Raw genomic sequence first — 25,950 nt, 5'->3', positions numbered from 1 at the left:
GTGTTATACTCATTTACCACAACAAAAAAATAACAAAAACTAGGCTTACAAGAGGCAAAGCCAAAGTACTCCCTCAAAGACCTACATTTACTTACCTTAGCAAAACATGTTTTGACTTTCCTAAAATATTCTCAGATGTTTTGCCTTCCTAGACATAAGCAGTTTTAAGTGGGAGAGATTTAAAAGCATAGTTTCAATGGGACTTCAAAGTATTTAAATTTGGATCATAATACAAAACAACAAATATCTAGAAAAAAAATGTTGTGTAAGACTAGGATTTGACAACTAAATGGGTGTGTGTGCATGTGTGTGTGGTTTGGAGGGGAATGCAAGTTCAAAAGTGCACTTTGTGGAGTTGCCAAATTTAGAAATTTGGAGGGCAAAAAGCATACATATTTGACTAGACTTGAATCTATGTATGAATACTGACACGAGAAGCCACACAAATGCATTTCTGCATTAATTTTGAAGAGGGAATTAATCACAGCTCAATGTATTTTATCATTTTCTGTTGGCTTGGGGACTAGTTCTCCTTATCCTCTCCGTTGAACTCATCAACATTTTCAGCCAACAGTTTTGCAAACATATGGACATATTTTAGGACAGTGTGAAAGATGCAAAAGGGGTGGGGTGATTTTTCAGAGGTGAGAAAGTAGCAATTATGTGAATGTATTTCATTAAAATAATTATTTGGAAAATGGGAATTACAAAGAGCCCTCTCCTACCCTTGGATCTAAATCTTGAAAAGCAGCAAAAACAGGACATGGTGAAAGTTTGGGAAATCAACCCCACTTCACCCTTCTAGCCTAGAGAGAGGCACAATACAGTTATAGTATGAACAAGCATTTGTGGGACCACTTACGATAGAAGCAAGGTTTCCTGAAAAATCAGCTCATTTACAGGGCACAGAAGCTCAAATGAGCACCGAATGGGCCCTGATGCAATGTGGAGGATGCACTAGAGGGAAAAAAAATCAATGTTTCCAATTTGTAAAGAAAGCATGCATCAAGTATTATTACCATGATGTATAAGCACTGCATAAACCCATTTATGCCACACACATTAAGGATAAATTGACTGAATAAATTCTATTATTCTGAGGAATGTTGCAAATTACATGCTGACATGTCAGAAAAGTGGAAATAATAGTGTTGACATTACTGGTATTATATGCTATTCCTACCTTTCTCCACAGCCATTTATTCGGGCTACGATGGGGCTGTTTCCCACTCTTCCTTTCCACTGTCTGAATATGTACAGTTAGCAATGAAAAACCAGATCTTCCAGGACATGAACTGTATTACTCATGTGTGCCAGGACATGCTTTCACATGATTCCAATTTGCCATTCGAAGTCAGTATTTTATAAAGCAGAAATGATCACAGCAAGATTTCACCAAGATTTCGGCTCATCATGGGTACAACTAAGAGAAATGCACTTTCAAGCATTTTAGGAAGGCTGCATGGCTGCAGCATCCCCCGCCCCCCATTCTAAGTAACCTCTAATCCAGTTGCATTTCATTTATGTATTACATAGGGATGTCAGAGAATTCCACCACGGACTGAAATGGGATCGAATTCCCTTCAGTCCGTGACACGGAATCCTCTGTGGAACGGCGCCACGAGGTCCTGCAGAGCCAGCCGTCATGCGACTTTTCTGTTGTTGTTCACAAGGAATCACAGAATTTTTGTAAATAAAAACTCAGTATAGTAATAATACGATAATAAATACGTAAGGTTTTTTAAAAAATGAATTGTGCTTGCCGCCTTGTTTGTGGGTGTTCTTTTTAAATTGAAATCCTCCTTCTCCATTGGGAAGTTTACATTCAGTTTGCATCCAGTGCTCCGTTCCGCCATTCACAAGCCCCCAGAATTCTCCTCTCTTTTTTTTTCTGCTCCGAAAATTATGTAGATAAATCTGTACTGACAACCGTAATTCCTGTGCCAGCAACACAGCAACGCTGTTTTAAAGAAAGGAAAAGGTCTTGGAGCCCTGCACGATGTATTATTCTCCCTGCTAAGCTCCAGGACCGGGGTGGTTGTCAGGAGTGCCCTAGCTGCCTCTTGCAGTCCCCACCAATAGCCAACTCAGGACACAGACGATGAGGAATTCTTTCTGAGACTTTATTCCTTTATTACTTTATGGCTCTTTCGGAATACTAGTTGCTAGTGCCAAAGCAAGGAACAGCACTGAGGAAAGATAGCTGAGTAGCCTAAGCTCCAGGTAAGGCAGTTGGTCCCCATTTCAAGGAGAATCACGGGAAGACCCTGAACTTATGGGCTAGGGAGAGATAGCCTCTTTCCCTTGGGTCCTCGGGACACGACTGTTGTTTGGGCGCCAGACGAGCGCTATGCCTCCTTTCCACGCCCTCCATCTGTCGTCGCTCCCTGTGTCTGCGCCAAGCGTCCAGAAAGCCCCCTCCAGCTCTCTCTCACTGCCAGGGTCACTATCTATCCCAGGAATGCTGGCAGGAGGAATCTCTGCCAGCTGCTGTGCCTGTGAGGGATGAGCTGGCTCCTCTCCCACAGATTGCTGTTCCTCCTCAGAATCAGAACTGCTCTGGGGTTCTATTGGCTCAGTTTCCACCCTAACATTGGTCATTTTAAATGGTTTTGTCTTTCTTTAAAACACCGTTGCTTTAAACAAATAGTTTATCTCTCAGGCACACCTAAGACAGCCTTCTTTTAGGAAGCCCCTAGAAAGAGGAAGTGTTTTGGCTGGAAGTAATTACTGCACATCAGGGCAGGGGGAAAAAATACGTAAACATCTATGAAAAATAGCGATCCTTATGCAAGTTATGCAGACTCACGGAGACAGCTGGGCACAGAAATTACGCTTGTCGGTACAGATTTATCTACATGATTTTTGGAGTGGGAAAAAAACCAATTCAAATATAAAATAACACGTAAGACCCAGTAACACGTAATAACATGTAAGACTGCAGGATTTTGATTGCCCTTGGGCAAGACACCCTCAATGCCCCCGCTGCCCTTGCTGCCTTCTCACTGCCATTGTCACCAGCCGCTCTTGCTCTTCATCCTCTTTCTCATCATTGCTGCCACTTGCTTGCTTGACAGGCAGAGAGCCAGGGAAAAGTTAGGCAGTGGCATGTACTGCTCCTTTTTCTCACCATCATTGCTGGCAGGGCCAGAGCAAAAGACAGGCGAACAAGCAAGTTGCAAGGGTGAAGGGGAGAAGCAGCTCATAAGAACGGCCGTGCTGGATCAGACCAAGGGCCCATTTAGTCCAGCATTCTGTTCACACAGTGGCCAACGAGCTGTCAACTGGGAGCCCACAAGCACGGCATGGGCGCAACAGCACCCTCCCACCCATGTTCCATAGCAACTAGCGTACATAGGCTCACTGCCTCTGGTACTGGAGGTAGCATGTAGCCATCAGGACTAGTAGCCATTGATAGCCTTTTTCTCCAGGAATTTGTCCAACCCCCTTTTAAAGCCATCCAAACTGGTAGCCATCGCTACATCGTGTGGTAGCGAGTTCCATAGTTTAACTATGTGCTGTGTGAAGAAGTACTTCCTTTTATCTGTCCTGAATCTCCCACCAATCAGCTTCATAGGATGAGCCCTGGTTCTAGTATTTTGAGAGATAGAAAAAATATCTCCCTATCCACATTCTCCACACCATGTATAATTTTGTACACCTCTGTCATGTCTCCCCTTACCCTCCTTTTTTCCAAGCTAAACAATCGCAGCTGTTGTAACCTTCCCTCATTGTGGAGATGCTCCAGCCCCTTGAGCATTTTAGTTGCCCTCTTCTGCACGTTTTCCAGTTCTACAGCATCTTTTTTTTTAGGTGTGGTGACCAGAACTGTACACAGTGTTCCAAGTGTGGTTGCACCATAGATTTGTTTGGGGAAGTATGATATTGGCAGTTGTATTCTCAATTCCTTTTCTAATTATGCCTAACATGGAGTTTGCCTTTTTTACAGCAGCCGCACACTGGGACGACATCTTCATTGAGCTGTCCAAAACAACCCCAAGATCTCTTTCCTGGTCGGTCACCTAGCTCACGTTATAATTGAAGTTGGGATTTTTTGCCCCAATGTGCATCACTTTACATTTGCTTAGATCGAACCACATTTGCCCTCTGGATGCCCATTCTCCCAGTTTGGAGAGATCCTTCTGGAGCTCTTCCCAATCCCTTTTTGCTTTAACCACCCTAAATAATTTGATGTTATTTGCAAACTTGGCAAGCTTCACTGCTCACTCCTAATTCCAGATCATTTATTAACAGGTTGAAAAGCATTGATCCTAATACAGATCCCTGTGGGACCCCGCTATTTACTTCCCTCCTTTGGGAGAATTTACCATTTATTCCTACTCTCTGCTGTCTGTTCTTTAATAAGTTACTGAGCCATAAGAGGACCTGTCCTCTTATTCCAGGACTGCTAAGTTTGCACAGGAGTTTTTGGTGAGGAACTCCAGGGTGCTCTTGTCAGTGGGCCCCTGCTGGGGTGTGGGTCCTTGGCAGGTGCACTGCCCAACTATGCCTACCCTTAACACCACCAATAAGACCATAATATCCAAAGCAACAGAAAACAAAAATCGTGGCGACACCAGAGTTACTTAAAACTCAGACTACATGAGTTATTCAAAAGGACCAGGTGAACAAAATGGTCTAAAAAGACCACAAAGATGATGCCATTTGAACCTCTCTGCGGAGACTCTTCCATACCAGGGTGCCACTATCAAAAAGACCCCCTCCCTGGTGTTTACCTGGTGGGAGGCACTCACAGCAGCTCTGAAAAAGAGCTCAATGTTCAGGTAAGGGAGAATGCAGTCTAGAAAACCGAGGCACGTGCTGCTTAAGGCTTTAAAGGATAAAATCAGCACTCTAATACCAAATGTACAGTGTGATTTATTTATTTATTTACTTACTTATTTCATTTTTATACCACCCAATACCTGAAGCTCTCTGGGCAGTTCACAAAACTGAAACAGAAAATGCAATATAAACTATAATAGATTAAAACTACAGAATAGTTCTGTACTATTCTGTAGTTTTAATCTACTATTTCCTGCATTGAGCAGGGGGTTGGACTCGATGGCCTTGTAGGCCCCTTCCAACCCTACTACTACTATTCTATGAATAAAAATACAACCAGAGTAAAACCTAGCAGCAATGCAGATATTTAAAACACAGTACCAGAGTTGAGACAGCAGAGCTAAAGAACCGGAATACTAAAATGCTAAAAATGCCTGGGAAAATTTTAAAAAAGGTCTTCACCTGGAACCGGAAAGAGTACAATGTAGATGCCAGGTGAACTTCTCTAGGGTGTTTGTTCCACAACAGGGGACCACAGCAGAAAATGCTCTTTTCCTGGTAGCCACCTGTCTTACCTCTTTTGGCAGGGGTTCCTGGAGAAGGATCCCTGAAGATGATATTAGGGTCCAGGCAGGTACATAGGGGAGGAGGCAATCTTTCATGTAACCTGGCCCCACGCCGTTTAGGGCTTTGAATGTTAATACCAGCACTTTGAATCAGGCCCGGAAAGGATGTGATTTCCTCAGATCCCAGGTGTACCCGGTCACACAACTGGAAGAGAATGAAGTGGCCAGGACTCTGATATCATCAACCATGTTTACAGCTAAATGGTGCAAGGGAAAGTGGAGACCCCCATTTCAGACAACAGTCAGGCATCCTCCATAACATCCACGACAGTCCCATACTACCTGTTTCTCTTTAGCATCCTTTCTGTGCAGCAGAAATTACTGAAGGTTTTGTTTTTGTTTTTGTTTTTTTCTTCTTTTACCATTATCCCAATAGACACACATAAGGAACATATTAACTAACAGATCAAACTTCATCATATGCAAACCCTATATTTCCCCTCTCATTTCCCCTACCCACCCACAGAGATGTTTGAAAGAATTATTTTGTTTTTGATTAGGATTTTCTCAGTTCACTCCTTTCAGACTGAACATGGACTCGGATGCAATCTGTGGTTGAAGCCCATACATTTCTGAGCTTCTAATGTGATTCACAGACAAAATGACATGCGTGCCGTGCAGTACAAAATACATGCATACATTTCAATATAAGCACATTTCCAAAATGCTTACATTGCAAATGAGTACATTTCAAAAATGTGCACAACAAATGCATACATTTTGATATGGATGAAAATATGTACAGATTTTCATGTGAAAAGAAAAAGCAAATCTCGCAATCTGATACAGACTCAAGGTGTAGTGAAATTCGAATGGAATTTGGAGAACTTTGTTGAGTTTGAGTTTTGCTGATTTGCACATCCCTACCCATTCATTAACCTCTTTATACAAAGGAGCAACTACAAAACTTTCCTGCTGATATATAAAAAGGGAGAAAAAGAAATTGGCAATCACCCTATGTGATTCATTCAGCTACAATATGTCCATCTTCACTCACTGCTTCTGTCCACAGTATGAAGGCAATCGTGGATGAGGTGTAAATGTGTTTGTGTGAAAAATTAGAGAAATGTATATTCAAATGAAGTTGTGTCCATCTGTCACAAATCTTTAGGACAAGGCACAGCATATTTCTAAAAGGTTTAATGGGCGACATGCAAAATGGGAGGACAGAGAAAAAGATGGATCAGAGGAAGTTGCCTTACACCAAGTAAGACAATTGGTCCATCTAGCTCAATATTGCCTACAATGACTGGCAACAACTCTCCAGGGTTTCAGAAAGGAGTCATTCCCAACCCTACCTGGAGATCCTGGGGACTGAACCTGGGAGTTTTTGCATGCAAAACATGTGCTGTACCTGAGCTATGGTTCTTTCCAGCAGATGTACTTCCAAAGCAATGCCTTAGACAAGGAAGTTGGGTGGCTGCTGGCCCCAAGCAGCAAGCACAATGGCAGTGCTCCGTGAGGGTGCACCACAAGGGTGTTACTTGGCTACTCTCCCTGCATAGTGTCAAACTGACAAAAAGCATGATTATGAACATATGACCAAAGAAACAGAATGGCCATTCTCCAAAGGGATGGTGAGGCTTACAGCTCTGGTGTGCACAAATATCCAATGGACGTTTTAACTTCCTGTGTTTGAGCAACAGACTCCCATGCCATATCGAATATATATGAAGGTATATATTTAAAACAAATGTTTTCCTCTTCTCTGTAGTTAACTGCAGTCTCAACCAATTATTTTTGGCTCAGCTTGGTAGCAGCTATGTCAATAATGCCACCCTATGTGTGGTACATTTCCTGTTATCAACAAGCCCTCTTTCCCTGCTTTTAAATGGGTTCTTAAAATTGTTTTACTTACTAGTTACTTTTTTTAAAAAAAGAGTTGAGCCTTTGATACGTGATCTAGTCTGATGTTGATATGTTTTTATTAACATTTTTACCGATGTTTTGTTCTATATAATTGTTAGACTTCTTTTGCTATTATTGATATTCATACCTGTAAACTGCCTCAAGTTTCATTTTATCATAGAAAGGCCTAATGATTCTATGGTTCTTTGTATCCCCACCACTGTCTCTGTGTGACATGTTCAACCCAATCCTTTGGCCTAAAACTGGGAGACTTCAGCCTAGGGATGAGATACAATTTAGTTTCAGTTCATTTTTTATAAGAATTTACCAAATCCACATTTTTTCCATATACAGGATGGGAAGAACATGAGATTAAAACACACGCAGAGAGACATACTGAATGGGGAAAACCAGAGGGAACAGATTTATCCTTCCAGGCTTTGGAATGCTTAGCTTTTAAAAGTCTGGGTTTGAATCTGGGTGTATTCAATCATGACTGTGGTTCTGCATTAGGGATGGCACTACAGGTGTGCTCTGGATTAGTTAAATCCCAAATAAGGCTGATCCATACCGATTCATCAGTTGTCAGAATCTAGAAGCGCTCCTCTGAAGTCAATCACATCTGAATACTCTGGAAGATTTGGAATACAGAGGGACACAGAGACGAAGACAGTATGTCTCCAAAAATTGACGCATTTCTCCTCAAGCTTTCCATATAAGAAAACAAACAAACAAACAAAAAACACCAGGGTGGAAGAAAGGACATGGAAAGGTTTTGTGACTAGGAATTCTAACTTCTCATTACAGTAAATAGGTTTCCCAGAGCTTGAAATCCCACTGCTCAGGGTGGAGGGGGGGATGAAGGCCTGGTCCAGTGTTCGGTTCTCTTTGCTAATTCTCCCTGCCAAGAGCAGGCCAGGAACATTAAAAGAGGTTTGGTGGAATCTGTCAGATTCGGGTGGGTGTAGCACTGGGTGCTTGCTTGGAAAAATATCAAGTCGTTCTGCCTCTGCCACTATATGATCCACACCCACCCCTGTCTTTCTGTGGCGTTTTCTGTGATGTTGGTGCCGACTGAGCAGAAAACAAAAACAAAAGTCTCAACTGTTTTTCATTCATTGTTAACTCCTATCCTTTTGAAACTTTGCAGGTTTCTTGCCTAAGGAAACCTCTATGACATATGCCATTTTCATGTAACCCTCTCACACACACACACACACACGCGCACACACACACACACATACACACAACCATGGAGAGGGATAAGGGGAAGTAGATTACAAATACACAGTTGAACATGACCTTCCACAAAAAATGCTGCATGTATCCTTCTGAATTTTTTCATGTTTCATAAGTAGGGCCTGCTCTATGCTGCTTGTGATTTTCATTGTAATTGGCCACAAGAAACATAGGGGGAACAGTGCATTCTTATTTTCTAAATCCCTATACCATAAATGCTGCTCTTGAACAAAGATTCCTGCACCCATTTATCGGAATTTTCACAGCCTTGATCCCCTCAGAAGGGACAACTAAATTTCATCCAATTCTACTAAGAAATAAGTTCATTTAAAAAAAATCAAGACCATTTAAAGGCCTGTAGCACGGAGATCCCTACACCTATTTTTTTTTCTGAAAAATGTCCTCTTATAAGAGACTATTATACCTGCAAATACCATAAAATTCTGGTAAAAAGGAAAAGAGTGATAGCCATTTGATTTCCAGTGATAATCAATGGAAGGCATGAAGATTTGGATTTCTTGAGGTGAGATTCAGAACAAAGTCAAAGCAGACAGCTTCTGAATCAGCTCAAGCCAAAGTAGGGATGTACGAAAGTGACTTACCTGTTCGCGGATTATGTTTATGGTGGGGGGAGAGGTGTGCCATCCCTCCCCCCGGAATCCTTGATGGGGGGGGAGGCGCTCCGTTCCTCCCCCCCGGAATCCTCGAACGGCCGGCTGTGCTCCGCGGCAGCTCCGTGGAGCAGCCGGCCAGGCCCAGCCAGGCCAGAGCCGTCCGCAGCCGGATTTCTGGCCGCGGAGGCCTCTGGGTAAAAAAAAAAAAACGCGTACGCAAATGGTGGCAGCTACGGCCGCCACCATTTGCGTTCCTTCTTTTTGGCCATCTTAATCTACGTAAATATTTACGTAGACTATGACGGCAAAAATAAAGGGGAATGTAAATAGCATAGCGGGCGCTATTTGCATCCCTTTTTGATTCACTGTTTTAGCCTAGGTAAATCTTTACGTAGCTTTACGCCGCCATTTGCGTACGCGGGTTTTGTGTTTTTTTTTCAAAGCCACCCAGCCATGATAGGCTACGTAAAGATGTACATAGCCTATCACGTCTTTTTTTTTTTAAAACCCACCCAGCCATGATAGGCTATGTAAATCTTTACGTAGCCTATCACGTCTTTTTTTTCCTTTTTACTAAGACTGGAAATGGCGGCGGTGGCAGCCGGTCGGAAGACCAGCCGCCGCAGCTGCCACCGCAGCCGCCGCTGCCCAGAAGATCCACCCCAGGTAATTCTCGTTCCAGGGGGGATCCGTGGGGGGGCGGGGGGGCGGCAGGCCGTTCCGACACAGATTTTGGGGGGCCGAATGCACTGGCATTCGGCCTCACCAAGATCCGTGGCGGAATTCTCTGCCAACCCTAAGCCAAATTAGGCTGTTTCCCAAATGACTGAATCGGGCTCTGAACCAAATCTTGTGACTGCTGCACATCCTAGTTCCCACCTTTATTTTGTCACAGTCTCAACTTTAACATGGCAGGAAGGTTCAACATTGGCCTCTTCATGCTGGCAATCGCTACACCAATTAAGCTTGGCTGGGGATTTAATGGATGAAGTTTTGTTTCAGTTCCTTCTGGTAAAATTTTACCCAGATTTGCAGATTTCTTCATATTCAGGACAGGAAGAAATTGATATTTAAAAAATTGAATCTGGGAGAAAGCGAAACTGATAGATTATACAATCCCTAATTCGGACTATCATATCTCAAATTAATAAAGCAAGAAATGAACATGCCTTAAACCTGAGTGCAAGCTGGCAAACAAACCAGAAAGTCTTCATGTAGCAACAGCAACAGCAACCAACTATAGTTTCCTGTTTCATCTGAACCAGGAAATGATGGTAAACAACCTCAGAACAAGCCAAGATATTGAAGCAACTTCAGTCCAATGGTGCTAATTTCCCAGTTCGATCAAAATGGGAAGCCATACTTAATGGAAGATGTCCTGGCATGTTTGCCAGCTTGTGTGAAGTGGTTGTGTGCACACAACACTTGTCTTATTCAGATGAGGTATAACAACAAATGTTCTTTATTATAGTCATTTAGACCTGTTCAGGTTAAAATACCAAGACAAATACACAAATATCAAGATCTGCTTATGAGTATTGCTCAGACAGCTTTGGCTATTGGGCAGTATAGAAATCAATCAATCAATCAATCAATCAATGAATAAATAAATAAATAAATAATTGAAATCCGGGTGATTCACAATGCTGCCCAATCAGGGTAATTGATGTGTGTAATCCAAATTCAGCTGCCACTCTGCAGAAACAGATCAATATGGCTGGCCACCAAATGGAAGACAACGTATAAAGCCAAAAGGGAAGTACAATCCCACCCATGAAAATACAAGATTGTATGTTGTTAAAAACATCAGAATTCCACACTGTTGAAAACTTAACAATGACGTCTCAGACATTTCACAAAATCCCACTCAAAACAAAGTGGGCTGAGATATCCCACTTAAAAAAAAAAAATCTTGGCACTTAGCTTTCCAAATTAACATAATGAAAGCCTCAAGTTTACAAAAAGAAAGCATACATGACTAGGGATGGTGGAGAATTCTGCCATGGACTCCAGTGAGGCCAGATTCTTTAGAATCCAATCCCTGGAGTCCATGGCGGAACGGCCTCCCCCCACCACCACCCCGCGAAATCCCCCTAGGACGGACCTACCTGGTGGCGGATGCGGCGGTGGCTCCAGCAGCGGCTCCGGCGGTGGATGAAGTAGCGGCGGCAGCTCCAGCCACTGTTGGGCTGCTGCGGCCGCAAATGGCAGCCATCGTAGCGGCCGCCACTTGTGTCCCTATGCTAGCCCGTGATAGGCTACATATATATATATATATATATTTACACAGCCTATCACGGCTAAAGCAGGGATGCAAATGGCATCCCCTATGCCATCTGCGTTCCCACTTTAGCCGTGATAGGCTACGTAAATATTTACATAGCCTATCACGGGCTACCGTACGGACACAAATGGCATCCCCTACGCAGGACGCCATTTGTATCCGCAGCAGCCTGGCAGTGGCTGGAGGCCCACTGCGGGTTGTCCCGGCTGGCAGCTCCACAGACTGGCCGTGGAGCGGAGCTGGCCGGGCAGGATTCCGGGGGGGAGGAACGGATCGCCTCCCCCCCCCGTCGAGGATTCCGGGGGGAGGAAAGGATCACCTCCCCCCACCTGTGGACCCCAGCAGAGCCAGGTTAAGTTGAGTTTCGTACACCCCTATCATGACAGAAGCATGGCTTAAACACCTAGAATCAGGTAATAGCCAGTTATTTTATCAAAAGGAAGACAACCAGTTTCACCAAACATTGGTTGCTCTCACATTTAGTGGTTAAAACAGACATGGGGAAACTGTGGCCCTCCAGGATTCCCAATTTCCATCATCTCTAGCCCGCATGGGCAATGGTTAGGAACAATGGAACACCTAGAGGGCAAACATGCATTGAAAGGTACTACTGTACTGCACTCACGTCCAGACTGTGAGCTTCCCATTGAGGCATCTGGCTGGCCACTGTGGGAACAGAATGTTGGACTAGACAGTATTTTGGTCTAATCCAGCAATGCTCTTATTTTTGTCTTGTCATATTCAAATCCCCACTCATCCACCAAGCTCACAGGATTGACCTATGCCAATACTTAAAAAACAAAAACAAAATCCTGCTACCTTTCCAGTTCCTGCCATTTTAGCAAGACATTCTTTTTCTTCCATTATCTGATTTATTTTTATTCTGTCCTTCAATTCTCTCCTGAAGTGCCCAAAAATGCTTTCTTACATTTGTTTTACAAGTCATGAGAGTCATAAGGTCATTTATGAAAATAGATGTGCTTTTGCACAAGTTAAATAATTGAAGATCGATTAGGAAAAAATCACTTTTCCTAACATAATGAATATGCAAAAATTACTTTAGCTGATAAACACATTTTTGTACACATTTTTAATTGAAGAATTTTGACTGCAAAATTCAGAAAAGTGTGAATTTTGAAGGGTAACGATGTTTCAGTTTCCATACTGGTGCAAAATTAGGTACATTCACATAAAAATATTAACTGAACAAATGTCTACCCCGTTCCTACTAAGAGGTGCTGCTTTCATGAATTACCAACAACTGTCATTACCGACTTTATTCCCCCTTATTCTCCAGGCAGGAGGGACTTGAGAACTACGGGAATACATCTGAGAGGAGGGAAGTAAATGTAGTACAGAGGCTCTTCAGGCAAAGAAAGAGAGAGACAAAAGCATGCTCTAAATTCACCCCATTTTATGGTGTTTTCTAAAAGGGCTATGATTAACATATGGGAGGGGGGCATCCAATCAGATGAGAGCACAGGTCTTGACATATCTGGCACATATTCTGGATATCAGTGTGTAGCACCTGGCTGCCCTAGGAAATTGCTTTGACAGAGGTGTAAACATGAGATATTTCTTTCCCTTTCCAGTCCCTTGAGATGGTTCCCTTGAGTGTATTCAGTCGCATGGTGGCTGGCTTCTCTGATGGAGGAGATATTTTTAAAGGAATGAGAGTTGGGTGTTTCTTTGGCATGCTTATTAACAGATATTTTGCTTTTATGCCCCCTTCCTCCTCGTCTTACACACAGTCATTATCTGAGGACACTAAATTCTCAAATTTAGCATCCCATAATATGTTTGGTTGTGTCCTCCCCATCACTTGTAGAAACCAACTATTAAAAAAAATTGTGCCTGGTTTATGACACATCTACCTAATTTTAACCATTCTGGAGAACAGCTGCATCGAGATGCTGGAAGATTTTCTCCTTCTCATCCCCTCCCCTTCCATCCCAAATTGATTCTATTATCAGCCAGTTGCCCCCACCTTTAACCATACATCTAAGAACATATTTAATGGTCTCATCTTAATTACTGGAACTGTCTAGGGACACAGAGAGGCGGAAGGGCAAAGCAGCCAGAATGAAGGACATTGCTGATAATCTTACCAAAGATTTCTCTTGGATAAAAAATAATAATAAAAAGAAATACAACAATCTCCATCCTAGTCATTAGTCAGATATAAACAGGTATTTGACTTGACATGGTTATAAGCCCTATTATCACACTCTGAGATGACTTTTTTATGTGCTTTATTGGAAGATAGATGATAGCCCAGCACCAATTCCACTTAATGGGGTTAGACATATTTCCAAACAATACGTGAATGGTTAAAGCAGCTGAAAGCACATAAGAGAATGATTCACTGTTCTTGTCTTCTGTAAGAAATCTAATGTTAAGAAAACAGAAGCTATTTCTAATAAGAGAAATAAATCCAATATTTCTTGGGTAACCTTCTGTCTACATATCATACTTTCAAGGGTTTTCCCCCTCCTTCCTCTCCATCTCCCATTTTCTACTTTGTTCTGCCTAGATGGTAAATAACAGCCTGTCTTTATCAGGGTCAGCAGAGGAGCAAACAGGCCTGTGTCTTAGCACTTCCCAAACAGCACTCTATCTGGAGGATGATCAGAGACAGTTTTGATGCACTGCTGCATCCTTTGTTGTTCAGTCATTAAGTTGTGTTCGACTCTTCTTGACCCCATGGACAATAGTACACCAGGCCTTCCTGTCCTCCGCTCACTCCCGGAGTGTGCTCAAGTTCATATTCATTTCATCGGTGATGCTATCTAGCCATCTCATCCTCTGCCGTCCCCTTCTCCTTTTGCCTTCAATCTTTCCCAGCATCAGGGTCTTTTCCAGGGAATTTTCTCTTCGCATTAGGTGGACAAAATATCTGAGCTTCAGCTTCAGTATCTGTCCTTCCAATGAGCACTCAGGGTTGATTTCCTTTCGGATTGACTGATTTGACCTTCTTGCAGTCCAGGGGACTCATAAGAGTCTTCTCCAGCATCACAGTTTGAAAGCATCGATTCTTCGGCGCTCAGCCTTCCTTATAGTCCAGCTCTCACAGCCATGCGTTGCTACTGGGAAAACCATAGCTTTGATTATATGGACCTTTGTTGGCAAAGTGCTGTCTCTGCTTCTTACTATGCTGTCTAGGTTTGCCATAGCTTTCCTCCCAAGGAGCAAGCGTCTTTTAATTTCATGGCTACAGTCACTGTCTGCAGTGACCTTGGAGCCCAAGAAAGTAAAATCTGTCACTGCTTCCATTTCTTCCCCTTCTATATGCCGGGAAATGAGGGGGGCAGATGCCATGATCTTCGTTTTTTTTAATGTTGAGTTTTAAACCAGCTTTTGCACTCTCCACTTTCACCCTCAACAAGAGGCTCTTTAGATCTTCTTCGCTTTCTGCCATTAGGGTGGTATCATCTGCGTGTTTGAGGTTGTTGATAATTCTTCCGGCAATCTTAATTCTGACCTGTGATTCATCCAACCCGGCATTTCTCATGATGTACTCTGCATATAAGTTAAATAAGCAGGGCGACAATATGCAGCCTTGTCGTACACCTTTCCCAATTTTGAACCAATCGGTTGTTCCGTGTCCGGTTCTTACTGTTGCTTCTTGACCCTCGTACAGGTTTCTCAGGAGACAGGTAAGGTGGTCTGGTACTCCCACCTCTTTATGAATTTGCCACAGTTTCTTGTGATCCACACAATCAAAGGCCTTAGCGTAGTCAATGAAGCAGAAATAGACGTTTTTCTGGAATCTGCTTACCAGCCATTTTTCATCCCATTTATGAAGACATTTGCCAATTTTGGAAAGGTCTTCTTAAAAACAAAACATAAACCCAAACCTAACAAAATTCTCACCCACTTAAGCGCTTAAGTGTGAACAATCAGTACTATGAAGTATTCAACTTGAGAAATGCTGTTTTAGTTTTTGTGTAATCAAACTTGACATACTGCCTTACCAAGTTGACATACTCCCTTCCCACGTCAGAAAACAAATGTGATTCTGATCTGCAATACGCAACAAGAAGACTCATGAAACTTCACAACATTATAAATCCACCTCAATCCACCAATAGCCCCACTCCCTCTAATAGCCCTCATGCTCTCCTATCACAAATAATTGCCAAACACAGTCTCTGTAACATGATTTTATGAGTGCTTGCTTGGTCATTATCCAAGCCCAGTTCAGATTCAAACCCAGGAGGATCAAAAGACCCAAGTTCAAACTGGATCTAAACCTTTCAGCCCCCAAACTTGCTTTCCCAAGTGCTTAGGAAATTCTGAGTGCCTAGGAAAACTCATAGTGTTTCTTCCCAGGTCCATGGCAAGGAGCAAGGCATATCAGTATGTTTGCACTGGGGCTACAAAGAAAACTGCAGGACAAAATCAAATGGTGAGGGAAGAGGAACAATCCACACTGAGGACCAGCGGGAGTCAGACTTCCCTACCCCACCTTCTAACTTCATACCGCAGAGTTTCTACTCTCTCATACACATATGTACGCACGTATGCACACACACATATACCAAAACAGACATACACACACATATATGTACACATGCGCGCACACACACATATACCAAAACACACACACACATGTACACACACATGCACACACACATGCACACACACATGTACACATGCACTCACACACATATATACCAAAACACACACACACACTCATACACACACCAAAACACACACACATATAGTAACACACACACACATACATACCTATATATACCAAAACACAGACATATACACATGCACATATGTACACGTGCACACACACATACACACACACACATATACTGAAACACATACACACACATATATGTACACATGTGCATACATACATATGTGCATACCCCTATGCAGGTAGAAACAGACTCGAAGGTTGACAATGGTGTTTTTTGGGGGGGAATCAAAAGCCAACCACTTTTGGTAACAAAATGATTTCCCCAACCCAATTTCACACACATATACACACACACACACACACACACACACACACCACAAAGCCCTGCCTTCCTTGGGGAAGTAGACTCACCAAATACAATCTGAGTTCCTTTTCTTTCTTTGGCTCCAGTCTCCCAACAGCTCCTATCCCATGACACAGGGAAAAGACTTATCAACAACTCCTACTTAAAGTTCCTTGACGTTACCTTAATCCTGCTTTCTACTACTTTGGGGCTCCTTTACTTTGTCCTGCCCTGAATCTCTTGCTGAACCCGGTATACCCTGAATTTAGCCCACTTGTCTGTTCTTCTTGTTTGTTTGTCCTGAGCTTTCACCCTGAACCAGCATGGCACCCACATCCTGGCTTGCCCCCTGAAATTGAGGTGGAGGCTGGAATACATCTCTCCCTCTCTCCCAAAGCACCTCAGAGATGCTGAAATTAATTGTAGGGTTGCTGTTGCTTTTTTTAAACTGGGCCTGCCTCCCCAACCCACACAAATGCAATTGTGCTGACAGGTGAGTTTTGTAGCTTCCCTTCTTATTAAGCAGCAAACAGCCCTCACTTTGCTCTTCTAAAATCAGGAAAATATTGTGTCAGTTACTGTCAAAATTCATGATGCATTCCAAGGTGGAGACAGGCAGAAGCAATAACCTAATGTAAACAAAGAAAAGTGAGACACTGACATCTTATTTACCAACACTGTAATAGTGTATTCTCCTCTTCAACTGGCATGTGAATAATAAAATCTCCCTTACCAAAGTGAGTTTTCAAAAAGGATCTTAAGAGGATACAATTTGTTCATTAATTTATTTATGTAAACCTTTCTTAAAATAATAATTTCTTCATTTTTTTTTAATCAGGATTAGTTATTATGTATAAGTGCATTTGCTAGTAAACATCTCACACTCCCTGTTTTTCATGTACAACAAACCAGATAATTTATAAAATGATTAAGAATGCAATCCTATACATATCTATTCAGAAGTAAGTCCTCCTGTTGAGTTCATTGGGGCTTACTTCAAAATGAGTGGGAACAGGACTGCAGCCTAAAATGTTTTATATAGCTAGGGATGTACGAAAGTGACTTACCTTTCCGCGGATTATGCTGATGCTGGGGGGGAGGCGTTCCATCCCTCCCCCCGGAATCCTTGCTGGGGGGGGAGCCGCTCCGTTCCTCCCCCCAGAATCCTGGCTGGCCAGCGCCGCTCCGCAGGGATTCTGCGGAGCCGCTGGCCGGCTCCGCCAGCAGCCGGACATCCAGCCGCTGGCTAGCAGGGACGCAAACGGCGGCGGCCGTAGCTGCCGCCGCTTGCATCCCTGCAGTCAGCCATGATAGGCTACATAAATGTTTACGTAGCCTATCATGGCTGATTTTTTTAAAAAACGCACGTACGCAAATGGCGGCAACCATGGCCGCTGCCATTTGCGTTCTTTATTTTGGCACGTCTTAGTCTACGTAAACATTTACATACGAAATGTAAGACGGCGAAAATAAGAGGAGCACAAATAGTGTAGCGTCTACGCTATTTGCGCTCCCCTTATTTTTGCCGTCTTATTCTATGTAAATGTTTTACGCACGTTTTTTGGTGATTTTTTAGTCAGCCGTGCTACGTAAACATTTACGTAGCCTATCACGGTGTGTTTTTTTTAAATCTAGCCGTGATAGGCTACGTAAATCTTTACATAGCCTATCACGTTTATTTTGTTTTGGGGGGGGGGGTTTACTGGAAATGGCGGCGGTGGCAGCCGGTCAGAAGACTGGCTGCCGCAGCCACCGCCGCCAAAGCCACCGCCGGAGCCGCTGCTGCCAGGAAGATCTGCCCAAGGTAAGTCCCATCCCGGGCGGGGGCGGGGGGGTGGCGGGCTGTTCTGCCACCGATTTCGGGGGGCCGAATGCGCTGGCATTCGGCCTCCCAAGATCCGTGGCGGAATTCTCTGACATCCCTATATATAGCACTGTATAAAGCATTTCTTATGCACATCACAGAAGTCCATACTTTCTAGTCAACTCTCCCAAGAGATGTGGCAATTCCATGTCTAATGCACAGTGAAAATTATGCCATCTAATTCCTTAACTATACCATTTAAAATAAGCATGTAGGGAAAATATAAATATATTTTATTCAAAATGATGATGAGGATGATGATGATTACCATCATCGTCGTCGTCACCACCTCCAACCCCCACCACCATCACCACATTTTAGTATTACATCTATATCCTGGTTTTTTTTCTTCTTACAAGGAACCCAAGGCAGTGCACATGGTTCTCCTCCTCCTCTCAATTTTGTCCTCATAACAACCCTGTGAGGTAGGTTAGACTGAGAGTCAGTGACTGGCCCAAAGTCATGCAGCGAGCTTCATGGATGAGCGGGGACTCGAACCTGGATCTCCCGAGCCCCAGTCCAACATTCTAACTACTGCATCACACTGTTCTCTTCCTTAATATTATTTAATACAGTGCTATCAGTGTGCATGGGGCTTTCCTGAGTGTAAGAAGAGTCTCTGTTCCAAAAAGCTTACACGCTCAAATTGTGCAACAGACAAAATTGCATCATCAGCATATTGCATGGTGTTCCACAGTGCATCCAGACAAAAAGGGTTACTACCCCCAAGATAGGGCCGCGGTGGCTTAGTGGTTAAGACGCTGAACTGCAGACAGGAAGGTCGGCAGGACAGCAGTTCGAGACCTGAGTGCCGCGTGACAGAGTGAGTTCCCGTCTTCAATCCCAGCTCCTGCCAACCTAGCAGTTCGAAAGCAAGAAACTGCAAGTAGATAAATAGGCACCGCCTCGGTGGGAAAGGTAACAGCATTCCGTGCACCTCGGTGTTCAGTCATGCCGGCCACATGACCACGGAAGCGTCTTCGGACAGTGCTGGCTCTTCGGCTTAGAAACGGGGATGAGCACCACACCCTAGAGTCGGATACGACTGGTTGGGGACACCTTTACCTTTTACCTTTTTACCCCCAAGATGCTTACAAATTCAGTTTTGGGGGAGAAGAGGGGAGGGGAGAATGGGAGAGGCAAGGAAACAAGGACTACAAGGCTTACTGTCAGCAAATGCAGTTTCATGTACATATTTTATTTTTATTTTGTTTGAGTACTGATGTTTGGTTTAATATATAGTTTCTTTATATATTAAAGAATATATATTCTACATGACTACAAGCTGCCCCAATTTTATATATTAAATTTTTACAATTTAAATTTTTAAAATTTAAATTATGTAAATTTTAAATATACATAATTTTATATATTAAAGAATATATATTCTACATGACTACAAGCTGCCCCAAGAAACATGGTTAGTATGCACAAGATAAATATTTAAATAAAATACCAGTTGATAGCAGTGGTGGGGAGAGAGAGAGAAGGCATTAATTTACAGCCAGGAGTGCTGGAAAGAGCAGAACATAGTATTCAGAGTTAAGTAGAAGAATGGCCATGCTTTAGTTACTGAAAAATAGGATTCAATGGCAAGTCCTGTTGAGGGAAAGTTTTGTAGCTTTGCATTTATGTATCCAAGATATATATCCTTCTATATATCTATATATCTACTGTGTATCTATCTACACACAGACCAATACACACACACACATCCCTGTTCCCACCCTGAAGTTGTACAATCTGACATCTGATGCATCACATAATGCTGCTAGTCCTATGTTTTACCTAGGACACTGAGAAAAGCAACTTGCCTGCAAAGAATCTATGGAAGTATTCCTGGATTTGAACCCAGCTCTTCCCAACCTGAGTCCGAATTTCCATTGGCTAAACCATGATAGATCTTTATAGCCTTCAAGAACACCATCAACTGCCCTAAGTATTTGGCCACTGTACTTCCTCTATACCTAAACAGTAATTTCCACATTATGTTATTGATGAGACATCCTTGCATTTAGGCAAGTAAAGGCAATTGTCTTAACTAATCACCAAATGGCATCCAAGGGAGGAATACAAAGCAGATGGCTCTTAAAAATTGGTGAGTCAAACTTAGTTCAGGAGTAGAGGACAGAGGATTCCAAACCAGTTATAAAACAAGATGACAGCAAATCATCACTGAACCAGTATTAAATCCATTGGGAGCATTAACATCTAATCAGGAGCAAACTAATTGACTGACCTAACTTTGATAGACTGTACCATCTGTAATCTGTAGGTATAATTGATAGGCTGTGGACGTTGAACAGGATATCATACTATATCAATACGTTTTTTTTCTCTCTCTCCCTTTTGATAACATTTGCACAGTCATTAAATCATAAAGTGTCCACTCTAGCCAGTTTAAGGAGAATAGGCTGTCTATATTAAGACGAGAGTGGAGAAGTAAGAGAGAAACGGCAATATTTTGTGAGACATGGAGGAAATATGGAGGAAAAAGGTCATCATTATTTATTTTAACATACTTCAGATAATAGGTCAGTACCTACAAGTGGTTCATGCCTTTGCCTATGCTGAGTCACAACAATGGCACCAAAGCAGAAAAAAAGAGAAGTAACTAGAAAGATGGGGAGAAGAGGAAGGGGAAGACGAGTGGTATGTCTACACTACAAATGGATACTGATTAGTTACTAGTTGATACTGATTAGTTACTAGTTGAACTGCCATGGTTTCCATAAAACAAATCCTGAAATTTATAGTTTAGTGCAGGTTCCGCCTTATCACTAAAGATCTCACCACCACCTCCACCTCCACCCCCATTGTGCCAAGCACTACAATTCCTAGGGTTTCCTATGGGATTTTAAAACTTAAATTTAAATTCCTATGGGATTTTTAAATTTTCGCTGCTCATTTTACTGTTTGTTGTTTTTTATATTAATTTTGTTTTTTATATTAATTAATTATATTAATAAGCATTGCCCTTATTTTCGCCGTAGTCTACGTAATCCTTACGTAGACTACAGCGACCAAATAAGGAACGCGAATGGCGGCTCCCTATGGGGGCTGCCATTAGCCGTACGCGCTTTTTTTTTTTTTTAAGTCACCCGTGATAGGCTACGTGACGATTTACGTAGCCTATCACAGCTGACTTTGCAAATCTAGCCGTGATAGGCTATGTTAATCGTCACGTAGCCTATCATGGGGGTGTGGGGTTTTTTTTACTTTTCTTGGAATGGCGGCGGCGGCAGCCAGTCAAAAGACCGGCTGCCGCCCCTGCCCCTGTCGAAGCCCTGCCGAACCGCCGCTGCGACCCGCCACCGGGAGCGACATTCGGGAAAGGTAAGTCCCATCCCGGGGGGGCGGGGGGAGAATTTCTCCCCGAAACTACTTCGGGGGGCCGAATACGTTGGCACTCGGCCCCCCGAAGTTTCGGCGAGAAATTCTCTGACACCCCTACATCCAAACCCAAACATAAAATTAGGGATGGGAGAACGAGTGATGCTTGAGCTCATGAACGTTCTCTGTTTTCCACCTCGGTGCTCGTTAGGGATGCTGGAGAAATGCGAGATGGACTAAAATGAGCTTGAATTTCTAAGAATCTGAACTACGGAATCCACTGCAGAGCAACTCCCTCAGGCTGCACAGAGTCCATGGACTTTCAGATGATTTTTTTTTTTTAATTTCCCGAAATTGATGCATATTTACTTGTAGGAAAACATGCACATTTCTGCTGAGGAAACGTTGAATGGAATAGGGGACATATGCTAAATGTTACGTACTAAGGTAAATTATGTAAATACTTATACAAATACTTTTGTTATTATTTCGTATTATTCGGCATGAAGGAAAAAAATATTTGGGTGGATGATGGAACAAAAGGTGCCTGACTATCTGCGAAACACAGATGGAGCAGATTTTACACAGTCCCTACATCCCTAATGCTCATCTCTCCTCGTTCTCACTCCTGAATGCGAGCATTTTTATTTATTTATTTTGCTTTTTGAACTAGAAACGTTTGTATTTTCATACATGAAAAATACATTTTTCCAAGCATGCACCCCAAATATGCACTTCCCTCTGTACAACAGGCTACAGCATGAAAATGTGTTTCGGGTGGAGGGATGCATATTTTTGGAAGGATACATAATTTCAGAAGTGCACCCTTGCATTTCCAAACAGAAGCTTGGGAAATGGCAAAAGTTTCCAGAGAATTATGCTTCTGCTCTCTCATTCACGTTCAGGGTTGCAAGCAAGACATGTTTGCATAACTGGCGAACAGGAACAAAATTCTCCTACATCCCTCCATAGAAGAGCCCTTAGGAATAAAGGCTGGATGTTCCCAATACATAAAGAAGAAAAGGCTAGGTTGTGTGTGCCATTTATATCATGCAAAACATCTGAGAAATAATTACATTAGCTTAGTTCAAAATAGATTGATTTTGTACTGTGCATTTTTGCTTCCCTCCACTCCTTTCTGCTGTATGTTTGGGTAAATATATCTAAACAAACTAATACCCCAAACATAATTTTTTTTAAAAATCAAATAATAATGGAAATCACTGTGGACAGATACATTCCATTGGGCTATTAAGATATAGCTTCTGATTGCCAAAACATTAAAATGGAAATAACTTCTGTTGAGCTCTCCTCTTTGTACAGAATTGCCTAAGTAATAGAGCCATTACTTTAAAATACATTTTACCACTCTTACATTTCCATATTTAATCTATAGGTTCTGGAAGAAAACCTTAAATACAATTGTATTAGCTCTGTTTCTTTGCCATCCATACAAATAAAACTCTACACTGCCCGTAAGACGTTTCACCTGCATCTAAGTGACACTGCATCTATGAAATTACAGGCCACTGGCTGGGCTGTTTCTAGGGATGGACAAAAGTCCCTTTCCTGATCCCGAAGCTTGCTTCGCGGTGGGGGGGAGGTGCTCCGTCCCTCCCCCCGAAATTCTGGCTGGGAGGGAGGCGCCCCATCCCTCCCTGCCAAAATTCTGGCCGGGGGGGGAGGCGCCCCGTCCCTCCCCGCCGAAATTCTGGCTGGGGGGGAGGCGCCCCGTCCCTCCGGCCGTGAAACCTCATCTCCTGCCAGGATGCAAATGGCGGCAGCTGTAGCTGCCGCCATTTGCGTCCCTGCAGTCAGCCGTGATAGGCTATGTAAACATTTATGTAGCCTATCACAGTGTTTTTTAAAAATTTAGCCATGATAGGCTACGTAAATCTTTACGTAGCCTATCACGTTTGTTTGTTTATTTTACTTGGAAATGGCGGCGGCGGCAGCTGGTCAGAAGACCGGCCGGTGCCGCCGCTGGACCGCCGCCGGACCGCCGCCAGAGCCGCCACCGCCAGGGACATTCGAGCAAGGTAAGTCCCATCCCGGGGGGGGGCAGACCGTTTCTCCACCAATTTAGGGGGGGCGAATGCACTGGCATTCGACCTCCCTGAGATTCATGGAGAAATTCTCTGACATCCCTAGCTGTTTCTAGGGGTGCACGAAAGCCACTTACCTGGTCTCGCAGCTTGCTTCGCGGTGGGGGGGAGGCGCTTCACTGCTCCCCCCGAAGTTCAGGCTGGGGGGGGAGGCTTCCTGCCTCGCCCGGCCGAAATTCAGGCCGGGGAGGAGGCGCCTCGCCTCGCCCAGCCGCGAAATAAAAAGTTAAAAAAAAAAAACGCCCCCGTGATAGGCTACGTGACGATTAACGTAGCCTATCATGGCTAGATCTGCAAAGTCAGCCGTGATAGGCTACGTTAATCGTCACGTAGCCAATCACAGGTGACTTAAAAAAAAAAAAGCGCGTACGCAAATGGCGGCCCCCATAGGGAGCCGCTATTCGCGTTCCGTATTTGGTCGCTGTAGTCTACGTAAATCTTTACGTAAACTATGGCGAAAATAAGGGCAACGCAAGTAGGGTTGCCCTTATTTTCGCCGTAGTCTACGTAATCTTTACGTAGACTACAGCGACCAAATAAGGAACGCGAATGGCGGCTCCCTATGGGGGCCGCCATTAGCCGTACGCGCTTTTTTTTTTCAAAGTCACCCATGATAGGCTACGTGACGATTAATGTAGCCTATCACGGCTGACTTTGCAAATCTAGCCGTGATAGGCTACGTTAATCGTCACGTAGCCTATCACGGGGGCGTTTTTTTTTTTTTACTTTTATTGGAATGGCGGCGGCGGCAGCCGGTCAAAAGACCGGCTGCCGCCCCCGCCCCTGACGAAGACCTGCTGAACCGCCACCGGGACCTGCCGCCGGGAGGGACATTCGGGAAAGGTAAGTCCCATCCCGGAGGGGGCGGGGGGGCGGAGAATTTCTCCCCGAAACTACTTCGGGGGGCCGAATACATTGGCACTCGGCCCCCCGAAGTTTCGGGGAGAAATTCTCCCCCATCCCTAGCTGTTTCTTGTTCTTTAAAACATTTTGAAAAGCTTGCACAACTTGGCTATTGCCTGTGGCAATATCTAAGAAAGGTCCCAATCATGCAGTAAGCTGCAGAGAAGCTACTTTCCCATAGTATTTTCCATGTGATTGTGATAGGCGAGACATTTATTCAATTCTCATTTTAATGTGAACTTACCTACTTTTGCTGCTGACAAAGGTTCGTATCATCAAAGCTATGGTTTTTCCAGTAGTAACGTATGGCTGTTGCAGGTGGACTATAAGGAAGGCTAAGCGCCGAAGAATTGATGCGTTCGAACTGTGGTGCTGGAGAAGACTCTTATGAGTCCCCTGGACTGAAAGGAGGTCAAATCAGTCAATCCTAAAGAAGATCAACCCTTTAGTTGCTCATTGGAAGGACAGATTCTGAAGCTGAAACTCAAATATTTTGGCCACCTAATGCAAAGAGAAAACTCTCTGGAAAAGTCCCTGATGCTGGGAAAGATGGAAGGCAAAAGGAGAAGGGGACAGCAGAGGATGAGATGGCTAGATAGCATCACTGATGCAATGAATATGAACATAAGCACACTCCGGGAGAGAGCGGAGGACAGGAAGGCCTGGCGTGCTATGGTCTGAAGAGTCGTTAAGTTGTGAACGACTGAACAACAACAACCTACTTTTGCACTTTCAAACCAATATCCGACCTGAAACGCAGTTATCCTTTGAAATTCATACTTCTCCAAATTTTGTGATGCCTTTCTCCAGTTAAAAAGGAGAATTAAAAAGGCCACTGGCTGGGCTGTTTTCTGTTCTTTGAAACCATTTGAACAGCTTGCATAACTTGGCTATTGCCTGTGGCAACATCTAAGAAAGGTCCCCATCACACAGTAAGCTGCAGAGAAGGTACTTTCCCACAGTATTTTCCATGTGATTGTGATAGGGGAGAAATGTATTCAATTCTCATTTTAATGTGAACTTACCTACTTTTGCACTTTGAAACCAATATCTGACCTGAAACGCAGTTATTACTTCTCCAAATTTTGTGATGCCTTTCTCCAATTAAAAAATCAATACAAAATGTTTTTTTTTATTAGGAAAGAAGTGCCCACAAAAATGCATATATTGTAAATGATGTTTTAAAATACATTATGTTAAGAAAATTACATGCAAAAGTGTGAATATTAGACAAATTTATATACTAGGAGACGTTGCGGACAAACAGGAATATAAATTTTCATGCAAACCTTTAAAAAGAACCTCAAGTTTGAACTTTAAATTTGGAAAAACTCTCAAAGTTTGGGATGAAC

The sequence above is a fragment of the Heloderma suspectum genome, chromosome 12 (assembly GCF_057233095.1).
Source record: "Heloderma suspectum isolate Gila_16-S chromosome 12, 16-S_ref, whole genome shotgun sequence".
Taxonomy (NCBI): domain Eukaryota; kingdom Metazoa; phylum Chordata; class Lepidosauria; order Squamata; family Helodermatidae; genus Heloderma; species Heloderma suspectum.
This window is presented reverse-complemented; position numbering follows the sequence as displayed.